We start from the raw sequence: 16,810 nt of genomic DNA, 5'->3' as shown, positions 1-16,810 counted from the left end.
TGGAGCAGAGGTCCATCAGTGGCTATTAGCCACAGTGTGTGTGTGTATGTGTATATACACACACACACAAACACAGTATATATATATATATATATATATATATATATATATATATATATATATATATATATATATATATATATATATATATATATATATATATATATATATATATATATATATATATATATATATTTGGCCACTGTGTGATACAGAGTGTTGGACTGGATGGGCCATTGGCCTGATCCAACATGGCTTCTCTTATGTTCTTATGTTCTCAGTCTCACAGGTTTTATTGCCTAGCTCATGTTCTACAATAGCCATCCATCTTGCCACTTCTTGCCAGCTGGGCAAATGGTTATCTCTTTGTAAGAAATTCATCTCCACTCCACTGGCAATGTATTTTATGGCCCTCTTACCTGGGAAACAGCACTGTTTCCAGAACTTTGGGGATCCCAGGGTGTTAAATCATCTTCCCGTCAAGTAACTAGTCTTGTCTAGTTGTTTCTTGCCCCTTCAAATTTTGGTTCAGACCTTTGTGCCTAGTCAAGTTACTGAAGGCGCCTTTCATGGAATTTAATGCTATAATGACTCGCAGTTTTTATAGAGGTAAGGTCGGAGATGGAACCAGGCCAAGTACAAATGAGATCACAAGCCTTGGAGCTTCAACGTCAGAGACCCAGAGGAAGTTTTGCACTTACATTCATCTCATTAGTGCAAGGTGAAGATGCCAGCCTCCATGTGGGACCTGGAGATCCTCTGGAATTACTACTCATCTGCAGACTATGAAGATCAGTTCCCCTGGAGAAAATTGATGCTTTGGAGGGTTTCTGTGACATTTTACCCCACTGAGTTCCCTGTCTTCCCCAGACTCCATCCTCAAATCTCCAGGAGTTTCCCATCTTGGATCTGCCAGGTCTACCCCACATCCCCTACTGGTGGTCACGGGGGACCTGGCAACCTTAGTGCAAGGAACCCTGGAAGATGATGAGTTGCTTGATTGTGAACATGTGCCAGGTAAGTAGTTACGAGTCTTAGCAACACATCTGATCAGCCCAACTGGATCGGGCCAGCTGTGGGTGGTTTGCCATAAAGTAAGACCATTCATTCTAGCTTGAATCCACCTTCAGACTTGCCTTCCTTCTTGCCATCCTTTTGACTATAGGTCTTGTGTGGCCAGAACATTTGCTTTTGGGATTTTGGACTTGAAGTTCTATCTGGACTCTGTACCTTCTGTCTCACCAGGCAAAATCTGGTTCAGGAGACAAAAACCTGAACAGGACAATTATTTAGTTTTATTATTTTCTTCCCTGCTTTGCTTTGCACTGCCTCTGTTATACTTTTGCACATTTCTGTTAATAAACCTTATTAATTATACTCCTGTGGTGTTACTTGGGTTTGGAGGCTTTAATCTAAATCCAGTATCTTAGCCCATTTTGGCTCAGGCACATAGCTATGTATGTGGGGTGGGGGGGTCTAGGCCCCACCAATCAAACTGTTCCACTTTTCTGGCCCCTCCAATCAGTCCCCCATCCCTCACCGCCTCTCACGGCCATTGCTCTGAACAAACAGCCTGTCCACTGCAGCTCAACAAGTGCTGGGACCTCTTGCTGGGGCAAACAGCTTGATCTGCTTGGGCAGCCCCCAATGCGGTGGCCAAGCCTGAGTGCTGGGCTGCTGCTGCTGCTGAGGGTCTGTCTCTTGATCCCCTCCTCAGCTGAGGCGTGTCAGAACTGAGCACCACTCCTCTTCAGGAGAGCACCATGATGGCAGGCAAGCAGAAGTCCAGTACAGGCAATGCTGTCGGCCCTTTTGCTGCTGCAGCAGCAGCAACAGGGTGACAAGCTGAAGGCTCTGGCTTGCTGCCTGCACCTGCTCAGCATGGCCAGTCCACTGCACAGCTGCCAGCTCACTTTATGCCTTGTTGCAGCCCCTCTGCACTTCCCTCACAGGCTCTCACCTTTACTTTTCATCCCCACCTCTCTTCCTCACTCACCACATCCCTTCTCTTCTCCTTGTTCCTTCTCTCCATCGCCCATACTGCCTACCCCTCTATTGAAAGCCACTCATAATAGCAGCTTGTTTGTTAGCTCAGTCTCGAAAAAATATCCTCCTCTCCCCAAAGTGCACACCCAAGAGATTTCTGTATGCATGCTGCAGAATGTCCGCTGGATTGCTGCAAGCTGCCCGAGCCTGCTGGAGAAGCTGCTGCAAAGCTGCACTGACTGCCCCCCCCCACAAAAAAAATCCTGCTGTGGGCCCCACCAAACCTGAAATCCTGTTTATGGCCCCTTTTTGGCTACAGCTACTTAGTAACTATTTGTGGAACTCAACTTGCCATTGTCCTACACTACAGGGCTGACTTCTTGATTAACACCTGAAAGGGCTGGAGACTTGGTCCCTTGGTCTCTCAGCTGAGGTTACTTTAACAGGGCTGGTGGTGGCTTGTTACTCTGGGCACTCCCCAGTATGGTGTGTTGTGCTCTGGACCATCACCTGAAGCCTTCTTGTGGGATAAGGGGGCTTTGAGACTTGCATCTTCGAGGCATGACAAGTATAACAGAAATGTGATGTGGCATTTGTACATTAAATCTATCCAAGAAGCTTTAAGAAAAGGTGCTTAGTGGTTTTAAGTATTATAAGCACTTCATATATATTATCTCTGCGATCCATATGACAGCCCTGTAATGCAAAAAATAAAATAAAATATTGCAGATATAGGCCTATCTAAACTTACCTGTTGATTTCTTGTCCACTCTGATTCAGAGCATGGTGTATAATCCAAAGTGCACTCAGTGCTCTCATCTGCTAGCAAGCTCTTTATTACACTTCAGTAGAGCCAGTAGAACTATTTCATACACTATTTTGATGATGTCAAACAGGGCCCTCCACAGAATAGAATAACTGCTTGTGCATACTTGTAACGGGTCAAATCCCTGCAAAAGGCATAGGTACAATCAAGTAGATGAAGGACTCAAATACTGTTGTCAAGTCATCTGAAAAATATTCTTTCCTTTCATACAGAGCAGTGAACTTTAAGTCATGCTCCTAAAAATTTCATTTTCTTGAAAGCTTCTAAGGGTTTTTTTTTTCTTTATGAGAACAGAAGGAAAAACATACACTACTTAAAAGAGTTCACATCTGCTTTACCAATCATCTCCTTTAATGTGCAGCTACAGATAACCATTGGTTAAAGTTTGCTATGAGCCTTGCTTCACTTTGTACTGGACTACAGCATGGTTGCAGCGGCATACCCCTTGGCTGTGTCTTTTGTCTCCTTCCTGTTGCAGGTATAAGAAGACAAAGAAGAAGAGTAGGTTTTTATACCCTGCTTTTCTCTAACTTAAGGAGTCTCAAAAATAGCTTACATTCACCTTTCCTTTCCCCACAACAAGCACCTTGTGAGTTAGATGGGGCTGAGAGAGTTCTGAGAGAACTGTAACTGGCCCAAGGTCACCCAGCAGGCTTAATGTGGAGGAGAAATGGGGAATCAAATCCGGTTCTTCAGATTAGAGTCCACCACTCTTAACCGCTGCACAATGTTGGCTCTTATACAAGGGCTGTGTTTTGCCACAAGAGCAAGCACTTGGACATGAGCTGAATGACAGGAACCAAAATATATTAGCCTACAGCTTATGCCCTTGCAAATGTCCCAATAAATATGCATAGGCTGGGATGTGGATTGCCATAGCGATCCTGGTCTCTTACTACACAAGTTAATTGTACATGTGTGCAACAATTTGAAAAGGCTAAACTGAACAGAAAGATTTTCCTAAGGATAGAAATTCTGAAATCCAGAAACAACCCAATATATCTTGGTGTCTGAGACTGAAAATCTAAATGGCATTTTTATGATGATAAAAATTGCAAACTGTATTAACTAATGGGCAATTTACCCATTAATGTTCCCCCCAAAATGCTTCTTGGGCCAGTCCACCTTCCCCTGCCTAACAGAAGAAACCATTCTTCTAAAACCTTCAACATGGAACTGTATATTGCCATTTTACTTTCTCACAAGGAATGAGAAAATCTGCCTGGTCTCTCTGGAGTTCGTTCCAAAGAACGGCTTTTCCTCCCTCATTATTATCATGTGAAAAATGTAATCCTTTTAAAGCAGCAGATAAGCAGAAATGGCAAGATACCTGACTTTTAAAAGATAAACAGAATTTAGTAGGCTTTTAAGTACAGTGGATTTATATGGGTATGGACATATGTTGGAATATATCACACAAGATACTACAAGATATCCAGCTTCTTCCAAACTTCGGTATAAACATTAATGGTAAGTAAATATATACAATAAATCACGTAGTGGTAGCAATCCAGAAGGTAGCAAATGGTGGGGAAGGGGCGTAAAGAAAAAGTATTATACTCATAGCTACATGTTTCACGTCATGTGGCTTCCAGCCACATTCTCAATATTTGGGAGTTTAACACATATGGTGCATTCACACTACACTAAATAATGTGTTTTACATCTGGATTTTTACTGTGTAAGAATAGCAAAAATCAAGATGTAAAATGCTTTATTTAGTGCAGTGTGAACGTACCACCAAGTTGTCAAGCTGATAGCAGTATTCCCTGCATTTTCACAGCAGGGCAAACCATATTCACCATAGTTGGGAAAATGGTACTTAAAAGCCCCTTCCCTTAAAGGAAAAGGAAAGGTCCCCTGTGCAAGCACCAGTTGTTTCCGACTCTGGGGTGACGTTGCTTTCACGTTTTCACGGCAGACTTTTTACGTGGTGGTTTGCCATTGCCTAAGAGCCCCATGGCGCAGAGTGTTAAAGCTGCAGAACTGCAGTCCTAAACTCTGCTCACGACCTGAGTTCGATCCCCGGCAGAAGCTGAGTTTTCAGGTAGCCGGCTCGAGGTTGACTCAGCCTTCCATCCTTCCGAGATCGGTAAAATGAGTACCCAGCTTGCTGGGGGGGAAGTGTAGATGACTGGGGAAGGCAATGGCAAACCACCCCATAAAAAGTCTGCCGTGAAAACGTGAAAGCAACACCACCCCAGAGTCAGAAATGACTGGTGCTTGCACAGGGGACCTTTCCTTTCTTGCTATTGCCTTCCCCACTCTTTTACACTTCCCCCCCAGCAAGCTGGGTACTCATTTTACTGACCTCAGAAGGATGGAAGGCCGAGTCAACCTTGGGCTGGCTACCTGAATCCAGCTTCCGCTGGAATCGAACTTAGGTCATGAGCAGAGTTCAGATCACAGTACTGCTGCTTTACCACTCTGCGCCACAGGGCCGCTCCTTCCCTTAAAACCACAATCCTAATCTGAATCAAACCCCCACATGCCTGGTGAGTTAAAAAAAAAAAACCTGAATGTTTTTAATAGGGAACTCACAGAATATTGAGTTAAGTGAAGCATGTATGTATTTGTGCTGGAATTAAAATGCAGAGTTACCCACAGAATAAGTGTTTCAGGATTATGACCAGTATTTATAGATTTGGACAGGGCTTTTTTTGAGCAGGAACACAGTCCCGGCTGGCTTGGCATCAGGGGGTGTGACCTAACATGCAAATGAGTTCCTGCTGGGCTTTTTCTACCAAAAAACCCCTGGATTTGGAGCACGCAGATTAATTTGCCAGAATAGAGAACAAAAGTACTGAGATGGTAGGCAGGAGGCATCTTTCTTCCATTGCAGGAGCCTTTTTCTATATGTGCTGACTGGAGAGGTCACAGGCTTTTGCCACCTCACTGTTTCTCTTTTTTTTAAAATCCATTTTGCTTTTAGTTTTCCTTTATGCAACTCAAAATCTGGAGTTTTTTTTTAAATTTTCACATCACTTTCATCAGTCACATATAGATAAGTTAAAAAAAGGCATAAGAGAAACAAAATAATCAAAAACACCAGCTATGAATACTGACAAAACAAAATGGCTCAGCATTACAATATATGAAAAAAGAGCACTTATATGCCCTGAATGTATACAGAGAATTTTAACTACAGCAAATAACGGAAAGATTTAACAGCACTTTTTCCCCTCTTGTCCCTCCATTGATCTGAAGCTACCTCAGCATTGCAATAAAGAAAATCATCTGAGAAAAAAATCACAAACCTACACTTAGGATATGGTTCTGCCATTAAGAATTTTCTATAGGTTGAGGGAAATGTGCCTCACAGTACTGAAGATAAATTTTGTATACTTTCTATTTCCTTGGAAAGCATGTTTACAAACATATCATATCTGGACATCATTTACAATTTACAAAGAAGACTGTGGTGTTAACAACCAGTTAACTTTCTGTTCTGAGTCAACCTTGGGCTGACCAGTTAACCTTGACCAGTTAACATTTCTGTTCATTGTTTAAATAACTTTTACTGGGATCACTAAATACAGGAAAAGCACACACAACAGCTGAGGAGAGGCTTCTTATCATATTTGAATGGCATAAATGAGCGGTTATGCCCCACAAGTGACAGATGCTGCAGCAGTCATGTGACTAGAATATGACCTCAGAGGCCTAGTGTCATGAAAGAGTGCAGATCAAAAGACAACTGGGCAGAAGGCAGAAGGATACAAGTCCCTGAAAGAGGCAGTACAGTTGTAAGACTCAGGCCTGATTCTCAAATTAGACATTATGGGGACAGCCACATTTACTTCTTGCCTACTTATAAAATGGGGAGCAGAGGGTCTAATTCCTCCCCTCCCTCCAGCTAAAGCATCCTAGTTCTGCCACTTTTTCTCCCTCCCTCCTTAAGTGCCACAGAGTTTGCCTCCAGATCACTTCAAAGTATGGACTGAGAAAAAAAGTGTCCAAAGCAACAGGGTGTGGGGAAATTTTTCACAACAACAGCATCAAATAGTATTTGCTCAGGCAAATATAATGAAATTGTTCCAGTCCCGAATCACAGGGGCTTTTAACAAGAACATAAATGTTATTACAGAAATGGCAACTGCAGATATCTGAGAAAAATTTCAAATGGAGGGTTCAGTCACTGTATTCATATCCCAGCCAAATAATGTTTTCAACAGCAAATATATTTTTTCCTATTTTTGTTTTCAGACTGCATGTGATTTTTTAAAAAGAGGGGAGGTGGCAACACAAAGGAGAGTTTCAACCAGCCTTCCCATCTCATTCTTTCATGAAAAGGTGCTTGTTATTCAGCAGTGATATAGTGCTTGTGTCTGTTATCAGACAGTTCTGTTTCCTGATGCTTATTAGATCATGCATGTGCCCAAATGGAAGATATTAGACAGCTCTAAATGAGAAACAAAGGTGCTAGGGCAAAAGCGTGCATGGAACTCATAGAGGCTGCAGCTGTAATCTCAGAGGTGTGCTGCTGACAAGTGCAATCTGAGATGGACACACCTCCCTAAACCCATGCTCTTTTTGCATGGATTTAGCGCATGCACTCTATGCAGGGCTGCCTTTGAAAACTGCCCAGAAACTTTAATCCAAAATGCAGCAGCCAGGTCATCACCAGGGACAGGGTACTGCAATAGTATCACCCCTCTGCTGCAAACGCTACACTGGCTGCCCATTTGTTTCCTGGCACAATGTACAGTTCTGGTTCTTATCTTTAAGGCCCAAAATGGCCAGGGGACCTGAAAGACTGACTTCTTTGCTGTCCAGCATGCCAGTTAAAATCTGCTCCCAACCTCTGTGACCCTGCCTGCAGAAGTGAAGCAGGTCATCATCAAAGACAGAACATTTTCAGTGGCAGTACTTTGCTTTTTGAACTTCTTCCCCCTCAAGAACATAAGAGAAGCCCTTTGGACCAGTACAGCAGTCCATCTAATCCAGCACTCTGTATCATACAGTGGCCAAAACTCAGGCGCCATCAGGAGGTCCACCAGCAGGGCCAGAACTCCAGAAGCCCTCCCACTGTTACCCTACAAATACCAAGATTACAGGGCATCACTGCCTAAGATGTAACGTTCCAGCTATACTTTGTGGCCAATAGTCATTCATGGACTTCTGACCCATATGTTATAGTGTCCTGGCCCCACTGATGGACTTCCTGATGGTGCCTGGGTTTTTTTGGCCACTGTGTGACACAGAGTGTTGGACTGGATGGGCCATTGGCCTGATCCAACATGGCTTCTCTTATGTTCTTAAAACTGTACACAGTACTACAAATGAGACTGCACCATAGATTTATACAGGAGCATTATGATACTGGCTGATTTGTTTTTAATCCCCTTCCTAATAATCCCTAGGATAGCATTTGGCTTGTTTATTGCAGTCACACACTGAATTGATATCTTCAGTGAGTTATCTACCACAACTCCAAGATCTCTCTCCTGGTCAGTTACTGCAAGTTCTGACCCTAATGCATATTTATAGTTAGAATTTTTGGCTCCAATGTGCATTACTTTGTACTTGCCCACACTGAACCTCATTTATCACAATTGTATCCACTCACTCAGCCTCAACAGATCCCTCTGGAGCACCTCACAGTCCTGCCTGATTCTCACTGCCCTGAACAATTTGGTATAATTTGCAAATTTAGCCACTTCACTGTTTACTCCCAACTCTAAACAATTAATAAAGGTCCAATCGGTGGGCAGTTTGCAAGTTCCACAGCACTGACAATTTTAACTGAATCCAGTATAAGTGTGGAGCACCAAACAACATCCAGTGACATCAATGAATGTAGTGCTAAACAATAATTAATAATATCGATGCCATCTTGGATTTTTAGGAATTGTAAATTATAAATTGTATGAAATTACTTTTATTGTATATTTTGTTTTTTAACTTATATGTTGCTTTAACTGTTTTTAGCCGTCCTGAGCCCATTAGGGGAGGGCAGGATATAAATATGATACATAAATATGATAAATAAGTAAGTATTCAAGGTTATGAGAGTCTGTATTAACTTGCACTGGGTGTCAGGCACCTTCCAGATGGTGCCACCAGACCTCAAAAGCTGATTTTATAGCCAGTAGCTCCCAATCCCAGACTGTGCAGTTTTCCTCAGTAGTAAACACAAGGTTGTGTTGGGGGTTTCCGGCTGGGATAGGACGGCACCGATGGTGACACTGGAGGCATTGTCTCAACCATGAATAGTAGGCTTGAGCCTGGGTAATGTAGCAGTGGCTTGGTTACAAACTGGGTTTTCAACTCCTAGAAAGCCTGCTGAGTCTCTGCTGATATAACAGAAAGATTTGTGGGGCTGTAGCAACTTGGTGAGGGGCACAGCCAGGGAGGTAAAGTCTGGGATGAACTTTCAATAGAAGTTAACAAAGCCAAGGAACTTCTGGATGCCCTTCTGATTCTGCAGTGCCTGCCAGAACAGCACAGCTTCCACCTTCTGGGGATCCATCTTTATGCCTTGTGGGGTGATGAGGTGGCCCAGGAATTCTACTGCATACAGATCAAGCACACATATTTCCAGCTTAGCATACAAGCTATGTTGCTGGAGACGTTGCAGGATGGCCCAGACACGTTCAGTGTGTTCAGCTGGGCCCTGAGAGAAGACCAAAATGTCATCAAGACAGATTATGATGAAGTGGTCCAGTAAGTCCCCAAAGATATCTTTCATAAAATGCTGGAACGCAGTGGGGGCATTATACAGGCCAAATGGCATGACCACTCATATTGTCTATACCAGGTACTGAACACAGTGTTCCATTTGTCCCCAGAATGTATGTGCACCAAGCTGTAAGCACCTTGAAGATCCAGTTTAATGTACCATCAGGCCTGCTCAAGCAATTCAGAAGCTTCGGAATCAGTGGCAGAAGATAACAGTCTCTGGTTGTGTTTTGACTGAGTGCCCAATAGTCATTATCTAAGCGTAATTCCCCAGATTTCTTTTTTACAAACAAGACAGGGGCTGAGGCTGGGGATGTAGACAGATGAATGAAGCCCCTCTGCAGATTCTTGGACAAAAACTCCTAAAGGCTTCCAGTTCGGATTCTGACAGGAAGTACAACCATCCAGTAGACAAGATAGCATACAGAGCATATAATAATCAGATTAAAGCTACGGTACTATAACCAAACAGAGTATGCAAGTATAAAAGTTGAATGTATCATACTAAAGCTGCAGGAAAACGAAGTTTTCAACTGGAACCTAAATGTCCCTTCCCCCACACCAGGTAATTTAAAAAAAAAGAAAGAATCATCCAGAATTGTGGCGTTCCCTTCCTTTGGTCACAGTCTATCACAGTGCTATGGCCAGAGGCATTTATGGAAGCGTCAGGGAGGACAACTTTAATGAATGGTCAGGTTCATTCAAAAGGATATTATGTGAGCTGCCTTGAACACTGCCTGTGCATTTTTAAAGTCAGAAAGATGCCACAATCCATCATAGCTTCCCTCCCAGGTGGAGCTAATTTATTTATTCATCTAAAGGCTCATGGATGAAATGTGCTGAAAGACTGTTGTAATTATTCTACAAATGAGAAGCTGGGTTTAAGGAGTGAGGACATTAGACTTTGTATCTTAAAATTTTAATAAATGAACAAGGCCTTATTTTGTATGTCCTGACTTTCTCCAAAGTAATACATTTCATCCCATATAAAATATTGGATTCATGATACATTCCTTTCTGCATATAACACATCCCCACATCTGGACAGATGTTATTCTGAGAGGGGATTAAATGGTGCTGTTGTTGGCAGTTTGTCAGGGGGGCTTTACATTTTTATACTGTTCAGACTTGGTTTAGGAATGAAATTAAACTGCTGAGCTTCTTGGAATCAACCTAATCAAAGCAGAAGATCCCATTCTTAGCTGGTAGGACAATTCCATTTAGATTTAATGTAAATTTGGCACAAACATAACAGAAACTCTTACGTAATTATGGTGCTCGCAAGGCTAGCTAGATAAAGATATTCAAGTCATCCCTTCCCAGATCACAAAACCAGGGTATTAAACTCATGATCAAAAAGGCCATGAGATTAAAACAAAAAGGTCATGAGATTAAAAGAAAGAAGCGAGAGACAGTACCTGCTCACTATCATTGAGCTGTATGTGTTTTCAATGGTTTTGCTTCTCCTATCATTGAGTGTCATGGTGGTTATATTTTATAAAGCCAAGTACACATGGTAGAAATCCTCATTTTAAATACATCTTCTATTTTGCAGGAATTCTGTAGTTAAAAACTTACCTCAAAAAGAGATGCTACCCACCAGGGGACAAAGGTATGATGCAGACTTACTCTCTCATATATGGTTTCTATATCTATAGCTGAAATACTCTAAATACATTCTTTCCAACTTTTCCTTCCAGTGGAACAACAGATCTGGTGATTTCCAGATGCAAAAAAGAAAAGCTGGAGATTCACTATAGAGCTTCACCTGATTTGACTTATAAAATACTAATAACAACAATTTACAGCAAGCTTTTTTTTGGCAAGCAATTTTAAAAAACATTTATTTATTTCCATCTTTTATACCCAATTTTCATCACATGGTATCATGAAACGAGTTTGATGTTGATGAAGACAGATTTCTTGAGTTCCAAACATTTTTGCTTGCAAGACTGCAGCTTTGAGCATCATAGCTGCTCAAGTATTTTCATTGCCTGTGAATAAGCTTCAGTCTACTCTTCTGCTTAAAATGTTTTATCACATTAAAATATGTTAAAAGTTTGTTTGGTTAAGCTTTTTATAACAGACGTAGAAACAAATGAATGCAATATTAAAACATCTGCACTGATTGACTTCTTTTTCTTCCATTAATAAGATAACAAGGACAAGATGCCAAGGATATTAAATTCTCTGTTAGGAATTTAGAAAATGTCTATCATTTGCAGGGATTTTCCTCCTGGAAATAGAGGTGCCAGAACCCTCAAGAAGGAAATGAAGGAGAAACACACTGGTACCCCTCATGAACTTTTAAACACTTTTTGAGAATTTTGTTTCCCCAAAGAGGTTCTGGAACTCTGTTCCACTGCATTCCGCCAGAAAAAAAGCCCTCTGTGTCCAACAAATCCTTCTCTCATTTGTCTCCTACTTGGTGCTGCTTTCACTTTAACCTACTCAATCATTCTAATGTGGTAACAAGGCCTTTTCTCTTTGAGGCTCATTTTCTGCACAACATTGATTTTTGTCCTTGACAAATTTACCTCAGGAGTTCATTATATGGGTTTCGCTACCTAGGGTTGCCAGGTCCCCCTGACCACCAGTAGGGAAGGGTGGGGGGGAGGTAGGGTCATGAGATCAAAGTTGGGAAACTCGTGGAGATTTGATGGAGCATGGAGAGGGCAGGAGCCTGTGTGGGGTACAATGCCACAGAATCCACCTTTCACTCTGTAGTCTGAAGATGAGCTCTAATTCTGGGAGATTCCCAGGTCCCACCTGGAGGCTGGCATCTCTATACTGCCTTTTTCAAATTTTCTCTCTTTTGGTAATCTTTTAAAAGAGAATTTGCAAAGTTATTTTAACTTTTTCACATTATGTTCATCCTAGTACTTACCTGAAGCAGGTGTGGGCCAACTGGCAGACTGTGGGGCCAATCCATGCCCCAAGCCATTTTATCTACCATCTGCTTGTCCATTTTTTTTTCTTGTATCAAAAACAGTTTTCAAGATTCAGGAAAGAGTGGTACCTCAAATTAGGGTTGTCAGCAGGCCTAGATAAAAATGTCCTGTCAATTTGCCCAAAGCTACCATTCAAGCATTACAGAACTGGCTGAACATAGTAGAAACACTGGAACCCTTCTTTTGCAATAACATATAAAACAAATTTAAGAAAGTGGAGAAAGTGGCAGTTTTCTTGTTCTCCTTCAGAAAACTGTTCATATTTGATCAATCCTTTGGGCTCTCTGTGTTTATGTAGATGTTCCAAAGCAATTACTGGTCACAAAAATTTAAGGTGTACAACTGAGGATTATGTGAAACCAATACTTTTTGGATGTAACATAAAATGCATAATCTTAATGTAGAAACTTAATGTAAAATATAAGGATTTGTTTAATGGGTAAGGAGATTAGGAAAAAGATTTACAAACCACCAAAAGAGAATATTAAAGTCATCCAGAGACCCCTATTATAAAACACTCACAGCTGCAGCGTGGTTTGCAAAAGATTAAAATAAAAATAGTGGACCAAGGGTTTTCCAAGGAGAATTCTTTCACTGGAGCCAAGTTCTTCTTTAGAAAAGATGAATATTTTGAATCCTATTCAGCACCTGTAAAAGTGGTAAACATCCCTTTGAAAAATATCAATTGATTTGTGCACAGAGCACTCTCAGTTATCTTTTAAAACTGCTTACTATTCTGTAAAGAGCCAATCCTGACATTCTTCCATATCACTGGAGACATATCGTTTGGGTAGCCTTCAGGGTATGCCCATTCTAAAATAGCAACCTCCATCACAGGAGAATGACTTGGAGCCTCCCATCATTTTGTGATTGTCTCCCTTGACAGCCATTTATGATTGGTCCTGCCTCACATGCAGGCTTGGCAAGTGGGAGTAGGCCAAGTAAGCGCCCCCTCTTCGCCCACCGCTGTCCCTTCCCCGGGGCCGCCCACCGCCATTTGCCTCCTTGCTGTTCATCCCCTACCTGCTGCTGCTATCCCCTCCTTGCCCCTGCTGTCCCATCTGCTGCCGCTGTCCCTTCCCCACCCCCCGCCATCCCCTCCCCATAGCTGCCGTTCGACTCCCTGCCCCACCCCCATGAGTGGCCAAACTTAATTAGCATAAGAGCAACATAGCATAAATGTCAGATGTTTGAAAGCCACAATATGAACAAATATTACACACACAACCTTGGTTGTGAGATCAACTCACTCATTGGGTTTAGAAGAACTAAGAGCATTCAGGACCATCTTGTACGTGCCAGACTGAGATAAGAGGAGAATACATCCAGGGATGGAATTCTAGCAGGAGCTCCTTTGCATATTAGGCCACACACCCCTGATGTAGCCAATCCTCCAAGAGCTTACAAAAAAGAGCCTTGTAAGCTCTTGGAGGATTGGCTACATCAGTGGTGTGTAGCCTAATATGCAAAGGAGCTCCTGCTAGAAGTCCACCCCTGAATACATCTATAAATGCATTGGGCCACTTTAAATGCTCAGGTTGTTGAGTGTAAATGTAAGTCTGCATATTTTGTGTGTAGTATTTGCAAAATACTACACACAAATATTTTCAAAATTTCTTAGCAACTGCATTTTATAAAAAAATAATCTTTTAAAATAGACATTTAAGCATGTACAACCCCCACTTGAACTCTGATGAAGCTACGTGTGAAATGGCCAGTTCCAGCCTGCAGCCCTGTAATCAGTTCAGAAGTTGGGGGTACAGCCTCATTTCCACTGATAATCATTGAAGTGGAGCACTGGTTTTCATTATAAAATCACTAAAATGGTTACAGTGGATTTTATCAAATTTTGAACTGCTGATCTTTTGTCTCTGCTTCCAATGGGACTTGTCGAGTCAAAGAAATATACACATCGTTTGAGAAATATACACATCAAATTTCATAACTGTTTATGTACAATATTTATAAAAATTGTATAATTTGCACAATTCTCTGTATAGTGCCAGTAATTCATAGCCATGAGTCATTGTTTTTGGCAGTCTACTTGAGAGTAAGCCTGCATTAAGTTCCTCCTTGAACTCCAGGAGCCACATAATATGTGTGAAAAAGCCGCATGTGGCTCCTGAGCCACAATTTGGCCACCCGGTTTAACCTTTTTATGTGATAAGTTGTTATTGGAGTATTTTTACATTTTAAAGAAAAAGCAGCCACCATAGGAAATATTGCAGCCCTTTTAATTTTCCTATTCTGGAATTTAGAAAACAGTCTCATGAATTTAATTGAGTCTCATGAATATAGGTTATAGGGAAAAAAGCTGAACAATACTACTGTGACTTAACCAACAAACAAAAACCTGGAAACAATGAACACCAGAGATTTTAAAATGGCCACGCTTTGGGGAAATTGCTTTATTTTTTAACACAGACTATGTATTCTGAGCTTTGCAAGCATATCTTGGTTCAGTTCAGTGCTTGCATGGAATGGACATCTGAGTAGGACTGTCGCACCTCCCCCCGCCCCAGAGAATCTGTGTCTTTTACAGCAGAAAGACATGTAGAAATGGAGCTCCCTCTTAAGAACATAAGAGAAGCCATGTTAGATCAGGCCAATGGCCCATCCAGTCCAACACTCTGTGTCACACAGTGGCAAAATTTTTTTATATATATACACACACACACTGTGGCTAATAGCCACTGATGGACCTCTGCTCCATATTTTATCTAAACCCCTCTTGAAGCTGGCTATGCTTGTGGCCGCCACCACCTCCTGTGGCAGTGAATTCCACATGTTAATCACCCTTTGGGTGAAGAAGTACTTCCTTTTATCCGTTTTAACCTGTCTGCTCAGCAATTTCATCGAATGCCTACGAGTTCTTGTATTGTGAGAAAGGGAGAAAAGTACTTCTTTCTCTACTTTCTCCATACCATGCATTATCTTGTAAACCTCTATCATGTCACCCCACAGTCGACGTTTCTCCAAGCTAAAGAGTCCCAAGCGTTTCAACCTTTCTTCATAGGGAAAGTGTTCCAGCCCTTTAATCATTCTAGTTGCCCTTTTCTGGACTTTCTCCAATGCTATAATATTCTTTTTGAGGTGCAGCAACCAGAACTGCACACAGTACTCCAAATGAGACCACACCATTGATTTATACAGGGGCATTATGATACTGGCTGATTTGTTTTCAATTCCCTTCCTAATAATTCCCAGCATAGAGTTGGCCTTTTTTATTGCAAACGCACACTGTCTTGACATTTTTAGTGAATTATCTACCACGACCCCAAGATCTCTTTCTTGGTCAGTCTCTGCCAGTTCGCACCCCATCAACTTGTATTTGTAGCTGGGATTCTTGGCCCCAATGTGCATTACTTTGCACTTGGCCACATTGAACCGCATCTGCCATGTTGACGCCCACTCACCCAGCCTCAACAGATCCCTTTGGAGTTCCTCACAATGCTCTCTGGTTCTCACCACCCTGAACAATTTAGTGTCATTCGCAAACTTGGCCACTTCACTGCTCACTCCCAACTCTAAATCATTTATGAACAAGTTAAAGAGCATGGGACCCAGTACCGAGCCCTGCGGCACCCCACTGCTTACCGTCCTCCACTGCGAAGACTGCCCATTTATACTCACTCTCTGCTTCCTATTACTCAGCCAGTTTTTGATCCACAAGAGGTCTCCTGATGAGACAGCAGCACCAGTTGGATTTCTGCTTGTCATGCATCTGTTCCTGTACATTAGGTGCAGCCACTACCAAAAAGTGGAGTGGTCTTCTTTACTGTGATAACATGTGGAAGTTAGGTTGCCATTCATAAGGAGAAAATATGTCCTCCTATCCCTTTAATAGATGTTTAATGACATGCTATTTACCTGGGCATGCTATGTACTGGCATGCCAAGAAAAGCTTCAGCTAACCATTTCTAAACATTAAGCCTCTATTGAGGAGACAGAATGTTTTTTCTCCAGGCCTGTTGGCAACCTTACATTGGCCCATTCAGAGGTTCCATGTATACATTGAGTTTTAAAGAAAGAGCCCTTGAGGAGGTTTCAACTGAACACATGGTGCCCTACCCATGCAGAATATTCATTATAGTCTATGAAAAGTAGTCAGAATGCAACATTTCTGATGTGATGACATCACCCAGAAGTGACATCACTGTGTTGGGGATGTCACAGGGGGACATTCTGGTTTTTTGGGCAAACTCTATGGCTTAAGCCTTATTTAACCATAGTTTGCCCCCAGAAACAGAGTGTTCCCCCTCATGCAATGATGTCACTTCCAGGTGATGTCATCACATCAGGGACATCACATGGCATCCCTACCCACCCTGAAACGCCCTCCAAATCACCCCACCAGACTGGCAGG

This window comes from Heteronotia binoei, chromosome 1 (genome assembly GCF_032191835.1).
Source record: "Heteronotia binoei isolate CCM8104 ecotype False Entrance Well chromosome 1, APGP_CSIRO_Hbin_v1, whole genome shotgun sequence".
NCBI classification, from domain to species: domain Eukaryota; kingdom Metazoa; phylum Chordata; class Lepidosauria; order Squamata; family Gekkonidae; genus Heteronotia; species Heteronotia binoei.
This window is presented reverse-complemented; position numbering follows the sequence as displayed.